Below are 10,000 nucleotides of genomic sequence, written 5' to 3'. Positions count from 1 at the left end.
AGCCACCTATGCTGTAATTAGCATGCCACGGTGTTTACCTTGTTTGTATGGTAGTGATTAATAAACAAATTATTTGGAACAGATAGTTATCAAACAAAGGCATAATAGTTTTGACCGGGCCCAAAGTAACAGGCACTACATGTACCATTCCCCATAGTTTCCCTTAATGTGGTTATGTCTGACCAGAAACTCATAACCTTCTCTTTCAAAATCTCAAAGACCCCTGTATCACCTTTCTAAAGCCTAACCAAATCCTGAGCTTGCCACTATCCTTAATCCAGCATTTTACCTTAAGACCCTTTCTATAAAGCTATTCTTTACATAACATTACTGTAAAAGATAGCTAGGACACAGAGATAATCAACTCACATGTACACAAAAATACATCTAACCTCTTATTTACCCTTACTGTAACCCTAACCTAGAGGCACTCAAGCACACTGCTATCAATAATCACCATTCCCCAGCTCTTACTCTAGCTCTAACATGCAAACATTCACACTCCACTCATATCACCTAATGCTAAAACTTTCCCTATATCCAATAGTTTTTTGCATTAAAAACACTCACCAGCCAGAATCCATATTCTATCATTTGACATCTTTGTTGAGTAAGTGTACTGTTTGTCATATGTACAGTCAGCAGCTTACACATACCCAGAACACTTTAAAGTACTGTTCTACCAACTGTGGTTGACCCATATATACATAATACATAATATCCATTTTTTTCTTTTCATTTTATGGGTCATGGCTGATACTAAAGCAGTCAGTACTTTCCATCTACTCTCTTCCTGAAGGCTGTTTCAGTCAGCCCCCACTCCTGTTTGTCAAACCCTATGTCCCTATATTCCAAAGAGCTACATTCCTTTATACTCAGATTGTTTCCTTATTCTCGTACATCAGTTTGAAATGTGGTATTTGTATAACCTAAAGGATTTAGTTGTACTTAAAAGTTTTTAGCACTTACTGCTGTAAGACAGTTTCCCTCAGGAATATGCATTAAGCTCATTTAGTTGTTCTCTTTCTCTTTACTTGATTTGTGATGCATATTAAACAAACACAGCTTTTCCTTTCCATTAAAATGAGTGTAGCCTGTAACAGCAAGCTCCCCATATTTATACACAATACTCCAGATCTTCATTTTACCAGCAGTATGTAGAGGTATAACAACTTTTTTTTTTTTTTTTACTATTTATTAAGTGACATTTCATTATCACATTAGCCTGTGGTACTGCTGCCCCATACTGCTTGTCTATATTTATTTGATATATCATGATAACTGCCGAAAAGGAGAACTTATCCACTAACTGAGCTACTAATTTGGGAAGTATCCTGGGCTTGGAACCATTGATGAAATCTGTATGAACTTTGCTGGGTCATACGAGTTTTACTGATGCAATCCACATGTATTTTCACAGACCTGACAGCGGCAGATATAACCTGGAATGTTTTGTGGGAGGCACTATCCAATGTTGAGTCTCAGGATAACTTTTGCAGGCATTTGGTCTCTCTAACTGTGGGGGGAGAGAGAGTGCAAGTTGTACATGCACTTTAAGGGAGGCTTGGGACTCTGCTAAGGGGGTGTCTGTCTACTATCCTGATAATTTTTACTGACATGATATCAAGGTACAGCAAATATTTGGAATGTATTTAGTTTAAAGATGAGAAGATCAAATCTTTCTTGATCATGACTCACTGCATGTGAGGTAGAGGTTGAAAGGATAGGCTTCCAAATCATCAAACACAGGATCATAGTTAAGTACTAGGCTAACTGCCCTTGTGAATTGTTTTAAGCCAAAGCAATTTACCTCAAAGGTAAGAATCAAACCCTGTACCTTATATCTGTAAAATAAATAACTTAACCAACATGCCAACACCCAGCATGAATTTCTTCCAAAGAAAAAAGGGTCTAGCTGTATGTAGGCAAAGGTGCAGCAATATGGTAAGTATAAAAAGGGAGTGCTGGGAAGGATGTTTGTCAAGATGATATTGAATAAAGCATTTCCCCTTGTTCTGCACTTTTTAAATTTGTTTGAGATTGCTAAGGTTTATAAAGTCTCGTAGTTTTGTCCCTCATTTGCTGATGAAGGCATAGGTCTCCCAATTAATGACTGGGTAATTCATATCACCTCGTAGAGAAACAATGTTCTGTATGGGTAGGACTATAAGTTTAATAAATATTGTTACCAAAAGCCTATTGCCAACAGATCAAAATGGAAATGATAGAAATAGAAGACCAGAAGATCTTTAAATAAATGTGACCCAGGACATATAGGGATCTACAAATGAGCAATAATATAACTATAGGCCTATTGTCACCAAAACAAAAATCACAAAATCACACAGCACAGATGTAATATGACTCATTAAGAAGTACCAGCTTATACCTTGGTTATTAAATTCTTCACTGCTTGAAGGAGTTTGAGATAAAAGTCACAAGCTCAGGCTAAAGAGCATTGCACAGGTCCATTCAAGATGGTACCCAAGCACAAACTGTCATTTTCACATCAGATTTCACCGAGTCAAATATCTGTGCATAAAAATCTTTGTAGAATGAGTCAGATTAAGGGACCAGAGGGATAAAGTCCTGACTATGACTCAAATTATTTATTTAGTTATTGGGAAAGCCTGATTGGGCCACAAGTGCCATTTTTTTAGCACAGACTCAATGAGAAAAAGATCTAAGCTAGCAAATTTAATGCAATTAATTTTTACAATAACAAATTTTATAATGCAGTTACAGTGTATACATAGCATAGTAGTATAATAAAATTGTTGTTGATTTTCACAAATACACAACATAATATTGAGAATTTACAGAAGGAAGGGTGCTGTATAAGATAGGTAGGAGTAATTTAGGAAATACATTAAACTGAGGCATTAAAAGAGATAAGCAAGGTTAAGTGTTAACAGGGAAGTAGTAATAGAATGGAAATTTGGTTGTGCTAAATTCCAAGTGGGTATAGTAGTTTAAGTTTAAAGTGATGTATTAGTAGGGGATAAGCAGGTTAAGTGATTTAAAGAAAGTTGTAAGTTGATGAAGGATGTTAGGGGAAGGTATGTCCCAGATGAAGAGCCAGATGGCAAACAGGAAGTCTTCGTAACTGTTTAAAAAGATGAAAGGGTGAGATGGACTTGATTGATGTAGGACTTTTATTCCAAGTTCTAACTACATTATTGGAACAGAGACTGACCCCAGCAGCCCTTTGTGGTTTTAGATGGTAAGTAGTCGCTTATCTTTTGACCAAAGGGGATAGTTTGGTAAACACAGTTGTAGTATGGGGCCAATTGTTGGGGAGGTAAGTGGGGTACAGACAATTCTGTGGGTTAAGAAGAACTGGGTATAAGACAGCTAATGAGGAAGTTAGAGACAGTCAAGTGTTTTTAGTACTAAATAGTGCTGGGTCTGGTACATTTTTTGCAAGCAAATCTGATGACTTTGTTGTAGCATTAATCAAGTTTAGCACTAAATGAGGCTTGTAGGTAGGTCACAGTAACAGTTCCAGATAGGAGAAATGTTAAGAAGTAAGTGGCAGCTAGTTACCTTGACAGAGTCTGTAAGGAATTCCGTTACTCTTTGAAGGGTACCTATATTTTGATGGGTTTTATTGATGCTGTTGTGGCTATGTAAATTAAATTTAAGATGCTCACTGATCATCATGCCAAGTAGTTTTGTATGTGAAGTAACTTCAATCATGGTATTATTTAATTACCTAGAATCAACTAGCAAGTCAGGCACTGGAGGATGGGGCAAGGAAGCATTGGATTGGCCAGATGATGCTAGCTAGCCACCAGGAGAGGGAGGCAGTACAGCTGTCTGTGTTACTCATACCCGGAGGTGAACTGAGTACACAAGCAGTGGCTGGACAAGGGGCAGGCAGTAGAAGGATAATGGACAATATTTGATTTTTAAAGCTTTGCATTAATAGTAGTCCTTAGAGCATGAGTATGGAATTACTGCCTTGCATGAAAAGTGTTGCAGACCCTTACTCTGGCAAAAAGTCCATTGTCAGTAAACAGAGGAGGTATAATGTATGTGAAAACCCAACTCTGCTACTGCAGATTGACTATCACCTCCAAGTATTGAAATAAGGGTGAGTTAGAAATAAGGCATTCCCTCTGGAAAGAGGAGAATCTCCTTGAGGTGCTATTTCTAATCCAATGGGGAAAACAAATGGATCAATACAATGACTGAGGGCAGTGCTAAATGAACATGTCAGCCTAAAAGTTAATATCCGGTATTTCAGTGACATTCCATTATCTAGGAAGAGGAATACTCTGATCTCCGATGTTTGCAACAAACTCCAACCCACTACAGTAATAAAAAAATTCAACAAGTTTCATACCTGGATATATGAAACAGCTTATTTCATCAATGATAGGATCTAGGCAGTCCTCCAGAATGATACATATCAGACATGTGCATCTGAGTTAAGAAAATGTATACGTAGAAATCATCTGAATAGCATTTGTACTATATATCTCTCTGAAATGAAATCTCTCATCAGAAATGTGTTCTGTAAACAGTAAGAGGGGAAATCAAGTTCTGCAGTAGTTTGCAGCTCTGCAGCAAACTGACGCAACATGCTAAATGTGCTGTGCCACAAAAGATAAAAGGCAAACTGTCTATGACTGTGACTAAGTCCAAAGTGTGACTGCAGATACTCAGCAAAGATGCAACTGTCTGTGTCAAATGCAGCACAGAAGTCAGAGAGGTTAAGCAGAATATAACATGTTAATCTCTTGTCCCTAGTAAGTCACTTATGACCCCATGAAAGGAAATGTCAGTGTTTTGTCTAAATCCAAAATTAGACTTGTATAGATTAAGAGGCCATGAAAGATAAGCATTTATGCACCTTAAAAGTATTCCAGTTTCTTCAAAATCATTCCTAGAAAATGAATATCTGAGAAGGGCAGAGTTATACAAGTCAAGCGTAGACTTCAAGAGGACAGGAGTAATCAGGGCTTCATTATGTATAGATTTAAAAACCTCCATTAAGAAGGAATGCACAATCTGGAAAACAAGTTTATCTAGCGATTCCATGCAGGATATAATCAAGTGTATCTAATTCAGTCCAGATTTGGTCCGCTATACAAATTAAACTGTTTTTGTTGTATTTAAGTCAACATATGAAACAAAAATGCAGAGTATTTACAAGCAGGTGATCACTTATCTCAGTGGAATTGTCAGACAGGGCGGCATGTCTGATTAACACAGCCTTATCCACACATCACCAAGAAGCATCTTCACATTCTGAAAAAGAAAAAAAAATGAGCTGACAATGGCCTGGAAAAAGTAAATTCAATTTTTAGAGGCAGCAGTGATCTCCTTTGTTAAGGTTAAAATAAAAACTTCAGTCTGTTGGCAGTTCAAAGTACAACTTTTATTAAGGAGATAACACACATATGCAGGATACAGTACTCAAAGTCAGGTCTCTCCTAACAAAACATTTGGTGACTTTTTATAATAATTCTTACCAAAGTAGTAAATTTTATCTGGGAAGACACTGCTAACATCCGACAGAAATATAACAAGACAGTACATTTCATCTATCAGACCAGTAACATATATACAGTACAAAAATGCCAAGTTTACTTAAAAAAAAAAAAATTATATATATATATATATATACACACACACACACACACACATTTCATACTTGCCTATATTTTATCTTAACAACGAATATGTTTCCCTGTGCTACATGTCTAACAAGAAACAATGCCTCAGGCAAAGGAAAACAAAACCTTAGGAAGCTTCTTCTCATTACTACTCCATGACTTCAGGATACCTTTGCAATCACGTGCACTAGCCTGCTAACACACATGCATTTAATCCTTTACACCTTCAACAGAAATTTGACATTATTCCTGGAACTCTCCGAATTTTAAACCAAACAGTGATCAAAATAAGGTTGCCATCTAAAATATAGTTGTCTTTCATACTTGTTCCAGTGTCCTGTACCTTTTCATCTCATGAAGCTTGAGGTCACACTATCGTCCATAAGAAAAAAAGACAACCACAGGAAGTACCCCAACAGTGGCAAGGTTGTCATCACCACCTACAACAGCCTGAATACAATTTGATTAGCTTAGCACCAGGTGGTCTAATAAAGAAGAATCCTTCTCTGAAGCAAATCAGGTAATGAAGTGGTATGGACATGCACACATTCCACCACCCCATTCTGATATGCCTACAGCCAACTAAAATATTCAGTCTCAAAAATGTGGGCTTGAACAGAAACTCCCCCAGTGGAGCCAATACCCTATGTAAATTGAAGGAAGTTAGATAAAAACACATCACCCTAGATTATAAAGTCATTTAGAAAAACGATTACAAACTGCATCTCACAGTATCCTATAAAATGGTGAATCCTGGTGGACCCAATGATGCCAAATGTGGTCAAAAGTTCTCATACAGCCATGCCTCCATAATAAATGTTAGGCTAACCTCTCAAGTTTAGAACAATGCCATGCTTGTTGTAGATTTACAGAGCATTGGTTAAGTCTACAAAATGGACAGTGCAAGGGACAGCAGGGGCTTGTTAACCTGTAGACAATGGTGAACTGGTTCCCTAGCTTATAATATGAAAAGGTAGTGAAGAATCTGAGCTCAGCATGATTTTTCCTTAGAGTAGTAACTAGTCATCAGTCAAGGTAGACCAGGCCCAAGCTAAACATATGAACAACAGGCCTTTAATAAACATCCTGCATAATAAAGTAAGTGAAGGAGATGTGCAATGAATATCAATATAATCATAGGGATGTTAAACGAAAATTATGTATTGCATATAATTACCTCTGGAAAAAATACTTTCAAAAACATTGTGATGAGATAATAGTAAAGATTGCAAACAAAGTAGTAGGCATGTATTAAATATTGTAACTATCTCTCAAACTCTAAATGCAACAAATTTAGATAAAGCTAAAAATAACAGTGGGGGGCAAATTTCAATATTGCTCTTATAATCTTAGAAAGTTACTAAAGTAATATGCTTTGTTTTAGCATGAACTTTCTTGCCATTATATACAGACTTCATAATTTGCTAGACCACAAAAACTGTATCAGGAAAATATCAAAAATATGAGCAAAAAGTTAGACATCCTGAGAAAATCTGAAGATTTCAGAAGTATGGGGAACCATAACTGTTAAACTCCTCCTACCTGACATATCTACACAAGGATTATCTTGATATGAATTAACAATACAAGGCTGGTTTTGGTTTGCCAGGCATAATAAAAACAATTATGCTGATGTGATGTTGTCAGGTATGTATTAAATTCTTAATAAGTACTTTGAGACATAAGGTGAATAAAAACTCATAGCTATATTAGACAGCTGATAATCAGCAATAAATTAAAGACATTCTCCATAAAATTTGTCAAAACACAAATCTTTAGTAAAACACAATGGAACCATCAGTTTAAAGGATAGTAATAACTTGAAAAATGGTGTTTATCCAAAAGGAAATTAATGATCAGTGAAATCAAATAAACCAGCAGGAGATCAGGAATGGGTTTGATGATGACAGATTTTCCACAGATAAAAATATTACACCAAACATGAGTACCAAATGCCCATTTGTTTACTATAACTCACGTCTACTAGCTAGCAATAAAAAATCCAGCAAAAAAGCCTAAGCTGTACAAATGATATTACTCCAATATGCAGGTATTAAAAATCATGAAGGAGTTAACTATATTTAGATAAATGCTAAACAAATCAATGCGAGTCTGTTCTTGACGCATATACAACAGATATATACAACATAGGCATGCGCACGTGCGCACACACAAAATGATGAAAAAGTCTTTCAGTTTTGGCTAGAATCTCTGTAAGCCACAATGAGAAAACATATCTGGCACAGGCAATGACAGTAGTGCAAGTCAAAAATCAAGTTTATCACCCATTTAACCCCAAAAGATCAGCTACTAGATGAGAAGGAAAAAGCCAAGTTTAGGGTTCCTGAGTCATCCAAGATCACAGACTGGGAGTCACTCCAGAAACTGCATAGACAACAAAGCTGTCACTATACATACACAGACTTGCAGCAGAGTGCAGAACCAAACCCAGGATCAAAATAAAACCAGCCCACAGAGACCAAACCAAAGTAAAATATCCCACAAAAAATCAAGTGTGCTCAAAATAAGGCACCAACTGACAGCAGCAGTCATTTTGCACAGGGCACAGATGAAAAAGTGAACATTAAACCCATACAACAAAACAACGATAAGTCAGAAAATATTAGAATAAGTATAATAAATAGTATTTGTTAAAAACAGATCTAGTCTCATTGTTTCTGCACCACATTTTGTATTACCCTTATTAGCTTAGTATCATCACAAAATAAAATGCATACTTTTCTTTTCACGAATTCTGCAAAGTCAACTACAATGTTTAAAGACAGCAAACGTAGTACTAGTCCCTTTGGTATGATGCTCATTACCAATCTTTCATGTACTTTAACTTCATTCATTATAACCTCTGTTACATAATCCATGAAGTTTTCTAATCATGTCACGGTTGCAAGATTCTACTGTATTTAGTGCAAACTCTGTGACAAATTTCTAGGAAGTGTTTTACTCATGTTACCAGTCTAAGATACATACATGGCACAACACAGGGACTGGTACTTTCCTGATTCAATGCTGTCAATACTCACTTAAAGAATTCTATTACATATTTAGTCAACACCTTTCTGCTGTGAGTCAGTGTTGCAAATGATATTTGCCCACCATGCTTTCAGAGAGTCAAAGATTCCATAATCTTCCCTACAACTTATGGCAAACTGGTTGATAGTTTTCAGCCTCAGCCTTAATCCCATAGTGATAAAGGAGATTCATATCTATACTCTTCCAGTAATTCAAAACCTTTGCATTCCATTTTCTTGATGCAGAAATAAGTAGCCTAGTCTATTTTTTGAAGTGCATCTAACCTCACCTCATATCTCTCTTACCCCTTAACTTTTATCCCCATGCTTTATGCCATTTTATGTTACTGTGTACTTCCGGCCACCTACTGATTCAGGGAATCTACTACTTAGGTCCATAACCCTCCCCATGAAGTATTTCATGGGACCATCAAGTAATAATTTCTTATATCTTGTTGCCTGTTCTTTTTTTTCCACATCTGTCTTTTCTTTCACGGGCGCTTTTATCTCCAACATAATCGTGTACACACATATCATGGCCTCTCTCAGTTTTGGTCCTTAGTCAGAAGAGCTCCAACTACTTTATTTGCTGGTTATATCCCCTGCCCTCCATCTCATGCACCCTAATAGTGGTAGTACAGTGGCATTCAACTGGACTCCTTCCAGCAACCTGATGCCCCTCTCATTGTATGTCCCCAGAACCACGCACACTTCCCACTGCCTGGCAGGACCGGGGCCCAATGAAGCAGGAACATTATGTTTTGTTTGCTTCTTGAATCTATCCCTAAAGTACATAGCTCAACATTCTGTTTATTGCTGCCAGTGCCCTCTTACACTGCTCCTGGAGGTTTGATTCAGGTGTTGTCAACACCCCTGGATCTTTTTCCTTCACTGCTGACCTAAGTTCTACTCCCACCCATACTGATTCTTCATATCAGGATTGCTACGGCTTGATACAATGCCTTGCATTACTTGTCTGTAGTACACCTCGCTTGCCATCTTTCTGCTGACCTTATCTCTAAATCCTTCCCTTGACTGTTTCATCAAATGTCAATGTACCCATCTTTGTATCATCACTGAATAGTTCGATTCTGTTCCCTGTTTACTCAGCTATGTCTGAAATAAATGTATGCAAAATAAGTAGACCCAGGACCACCCACCTATTGTACTCCACTGGCACTTTCCTTATTTTGGGTATTTTCACTGACTAACATTTCTACACCATACCTTTCAGCCATGCAGTAATATAGTTTCTCAATCTTTTTTTTCTTCTTTTTTTTTTTTTTTGGTCCACTGGTTTAGCCCAACTTCCCTTTCATGTATTCAGCAGTGACCCCTCCATACCAC

Source organism: Protopterus annectens, chromosome 14.part0, assembly GCF_019279795.1.
Source record: "Protopterus annectens isolate FY-2018-M chromosome 14.part0, PAN1.0, whole genome shotgun sequence".
NCBI lineage: Eukaryota > Metazoa > Chordata > Ceratodontiformes > Protopteridae > Protopterus > Protopterus annectens.
This window is presented reverse-complemented; position numbering follows the sequence as displayed.